The sequence below is a fragment of the Neocloeon triangulifer genome, unplaced genomic scaffold (genome assembly GCF_031216515.1).
Source record: "Neocloeon triangulifer isolate White Clay Creek 2 clone unplaced genomic scaffold, ASM3121651v1 ptg000005l, whole genome shotgun sequence".
NCBI classification, from domain to species: domain Eukaryota; kingdom Metazoa; phylum Arthropoda; class Insecta; order Ephemeroptera; family Baetidae; genus Neocloeon; species Neocloeon triangulifer.
In genome coordinates, this window is record NW_026775548.1 from 2,517,484 (window position 1) to 2,522,120 (window position 4,637).

General features: G+C 32.8%; 1 protein-coding gene across 6 annotated transcripts in view; it reads right to left on the reverse strand.

The window, feature by feature from the left end:
* Positions 1 to 4,637, reverse strand: part of LOC132193967 (uncharacterized) — an 82,380-nt gene that overhangs the window by 31,304 nt on the left and 46,439 nt on the right. The window lies entirely within an intron of this gene.

Genomic DNA, 4,637 nt, shown 5'->3' on the forward strand with positions numbered 1-4,637 from the left:
GGGAAATCAGTCGAAAGGTATTTTTATTTATGACCGTTCGGCCGTAATCTTGAGTTTGCGCCGCTGATTAATCTTTTTATGGGGCCGCGCCTTAATGAACTTGGCGGGCGGGAACGAGATTGCCACGTCGGCCATGAATGGAATACTAATAATCATAAAAACGGCGCGCTTTCTGCCCCCGAGGCTCTCAGCGCCCGATATCAAATCAACCCTGCGGTCTGCGGGGACTCGTCAAAATCGCGGTTCATCGCATCTCCCCATCATTACAATTTGTTGAAAACCAGAATTACACGCTCGAAATAAATTATCTAATTTATCACGTTTTTCATTTAAATTGCAATTTTAAATAATTACTTTTTTTATTATATATTGGAAACAAAGAAAAATATATGATTATTTTTTAGCTTCTCAGACCACACCCAATAGAAATTCTATGGTTTTTAGAAATTCAAACAAATTTTGAATTATTTCCAGTGAATTTATAAAAAAAAGAACAGAGTCTAATTTAAGTACTCATATATTAAAGAATTTTTTTTGAATGAATTTCAATGGTTGTCAAAAGTTAGTACACTTTCATTAGAAAATCAAAGCAAAGGATTTTTTTACAATATTAACTGTTGAATTGAATTAAATCTAGTTTGAAAATTAGTTCTGTCATAGATTAAAAGAAAAATGATAAATTTGTATTACTGAAAACTTGAGTTTTGGCTGAAAAAACTTCTTAATTGATCTGCATAATAATTAACTTTTTTACTATTTTTCTTCTCCAACAAAGCATTCAAAACAAACGTTTGAAAAAAAATACACAAGTAATAGTTTAATTAGTTTTTTCTCCTCAATGACAAGTAATTCAAACTTGTGAACCATCAACTTTTGGAAGGAGCCGAAAATCCAATCTGTTTTTGTAGCAAAATTTCGAGCCATCTGAGAGAAATTCCGCTGTTAATTGGGTCAAATGGAGAATTGAAGAGCCCTGCCTTTGCGCCGATGGCGAAATTTAGCGGGAAAATGAGTTCTCCGGGAGAGGATTGTGATGATAATAATGACGAGATGAGGCCGGATGGAAATTATAATTTTTGCCCGTTTTTGTCCTTTTTCCTCCCTTGTGCGCGCACCCAGGGAGCCAAGTTAAATTAAAAGTCTGGCAGGCACAACTTTCTTTCTTGCACGCTATATTATATTTTTTAATCAGCAGCAGCGAAACGCCAAGGAAAATATAAGAAATCGTGCGGAGAGGCAAAATGCATAAATTTGGTGGCAGGGGCGAGAATTATTATTCCATTAAATCTGTACACAATTTTTCCATTTAACTTTTTCTTTGGAACTCCACGGTGGACGGTGGCAAAGTCAAGAAAAACTTCTTGTCTCTCTGTGAAAGTTCAGAGAGCAAAGTTGACTTTTGTGCGCAGTACAATTTTGGATACTGCGTGCTCAAAAATTTAATTTATTTGAAAGAATTGAAAGCAATATAAAAATAAAACTTCTAAATGAAGAAAAAAAGAAAAAGATTTCAAATAAGTCTATCAATTTTTGCCCAAAATAATGTTATAAAAACTGTTAACTTGTTTAGTTTAGTCATTATCAGGATATAAATTATATTAATTTTTTTAATGCTTCTTTAATATAAGTTTTAGGCAAGAATAATATTTTTACAAATTTTTCAATCAAACTAATTCAATAGAGGTTGTTTATCCCACCTTTAAATTAAACTGAATTTAAACTACTTGAAAGTTTCACACAACAGGGAGGATTCATTTCTTCACACAAATAATAATAACATATGTCTCAACTTTCTGACTGCTCTCTTGTTCTCATCTTTATAAAAGTTTTCCAGCTTAAAAGTTTGCAACTCTCAGAACTTTTTTGAGGATTTGTTGTTCGCAATTTTTTATCCCGAACATATAATAAGTTCCATACTTGGGCTGAAGTCGACACATTTTTAAATTCCACAGATATTCTCAAACGTTTAAATTGGACAAGAAATATCAATTTATACAAAATTATTTCAATTTCAAATTAAAAAATGCCAAATTTCTTGTCTATTTTTATCTTTTTTTTTTAAATTTATCTAATGTTCACACCACTTTTTTTCATTTTTATTGCAAGAAACGGTATTTTTTTTCTATCTCCTCCTGATTTTCCCTTTTATAACTTGATTGTTCCGTTTGGGAACACTCGTCTGCAAGTGTCGCAGCCCCAATCAGCGGAGGTGTGAAACGAGTTGGACGAAACCGGACGGAAGCAGGCAAGGGTGCTGGCTGAGGTGAAAGCAAAGACAATCTGCTTGGCGATTTGTCAGCCTCTGTTTCTATTCAAAGCCTGCCAATAGACGCTTGGCGCTCGCAAACCGCCTCTGCTTTTTATGCGCCCATTTTTGCCATCTTGGCACCGAAATTCCATTTCGCCGGCGAGCTAATTCCGTTCCTCAATGAAGCGATCAACAATGGAGACGAAGATATTGAGCGTACTTGGAAGACGATCTTTTCTTATTTTGATTCAAAAACGTCGGAAAAAAATAAATAATAGATTAATTAACTGAAAAAAATTAAAGTAAACTTTTTCAAAACTACTGCTGATATTGAATTTAAAATTCGATTATTTTATGATATTTTCAGAAAAGTGGTTTAAATTATTCATAGCTGATGCATGAAATAATTAAAATTATTATTTTGAAAATATTTAATTCTTCTAGGAATTGTTTAAACTATTATTAATGAATTTTAATTTTCTAGCAAACATTTATGCAACCAGAGCAGCATTCTGGTTATGCGGGTTGCATAAAACACCACAATTTCAGCATCTGTGGAAATATATATCACTTTGACGAAAGGTGTTGTTTTTGACCGCATAAAAATGTTCTTCGGAAAGCAGAGACCGGTTCGTGTTCGTCTCGTTTGCAAACCAAAAACGCCGCAAAGTGTCCCATTCGCTTGAATTACGCATTCATAAATTCCGCGCCAGCAAAGAAAGGGTCTCTCTCTCTCTTCTTTTTATTCTAGCTGCGGGTGATAAATATGTTCCAGCGAAGGAATATTAAGCCAAATTTTATAGATTGCGACCATTTCTCAGGAGAAAAGCCAGGCTTTCTTTGCTTAGCGCCGGAAAAAAGGGCATACACTTGAAGTGAGAAAGATACTTTTTCTCTGCCGAGAGGACGGGCGCTGTGTTTTAAGCCTCCCCTCGCTGCTGAATTCCAATGAGAAATTGAGAAATTTACTTGTGGCGCGTCTCACTTTTTGCTCTTTGACGCACCAACCTTTGAAAACCGTTCTTACTTCGAATAGAAATCTGGAAAATTAACGTCAGTTAACTTTTTTTTAGAGCTTTACAAATTTCAAAATATAATTTAAATGTCAACAAATGTTTTCTTTTACATTTTGTTATTAATTTTATATGATTGATTTCGCTATTTAAATAATTATTTAGAAATATTTAACATTTAAGTAGACTTTGTTAACAGATGAGGCGTTCAAAAATAAAATTAAGAATTCATTTCCAGAATTATCGATCATTTTCAAAACTTAATTTGAATTAAATTTTTCTAAACATCAAATTTCTCCCAATGTTCTCATCAAATTTCTTATAAAAATGAGATTCTAAAATTTATTTTTAATCTGAATGCAACATAAATTACTTGGAAATTACCAAGAAATATTACTCTTTCATGTAACGAAATTCTTGCAAGCAATTTTCTACGATAATTGACTCGTTGCGCTCTTGGTTAGGGAAACTTTTCTTGCACGCTGCAGTTATTTAAATGTTCGCTAAACATCTCGCGAACGAGGTTGCACGTCGTCGTCAGTGAGCGCAAAGAGTAAAAATACACACTGGCATATCGAGTTACTTTTCCATCGGCCATATTTATGCAAGCGCCGTCGTTCCACAGTCTATTTTGCATACCAGAACATGACCGTTTTTCTTGTACAATCTTCTCATGTACTTTTTATGACCTGTTTTGCATTTTTATCGGCGCACATTTTTCACGAAAAAGTCGTTACAGAAAACTATTAAATGCATTTTCAATTAGGCCTTCGGCGGCAAAATCATAAGAATAGGTACAAGCAGTATTGTTCAGCAGGCAAATAAATATCCAAAAATATTGCAGATTTTTCATTTCAAGAAGGTAATTTTCGATTAAATTTTTCATATTTACTGGTTTCAATATAATTTACATGACGTTTTTGTAAATTGCTTATAAACGTAAATTACTAAAACTAAAAGAGATTTATAAATGTGCGTAAAAAATGGTTTAATTAGAAAATACAATTATTTTTGAAATCCTATTACTTAGAAGCTTATTCTGAATCAAATGTTCTATTTTTTTTTTAAATAACCACAATTTCTTGGCCGTTTTCTCACGATAAAGTACATGTCGCACCAAAATTAAAAAAAATTAAAACGAGGAATATCAGCAAAAAGTATTTTTTGGAACAATAACATGGTTACATAAGCTCTGTATATCATCGAATTTGTGAATTAATTTAACCATGCTGGGACATTGAAAAGATAAAATTGTGATGTTTCTTATCTTTTTAATAAATTTAGAAGAATCTCGATATTCTCGATTGTCGTTGAACAAAAAGATTAGATAAAAGGCCTACTTAAAGGTAAAAAATCGAAGTGATTTTTCAATACCA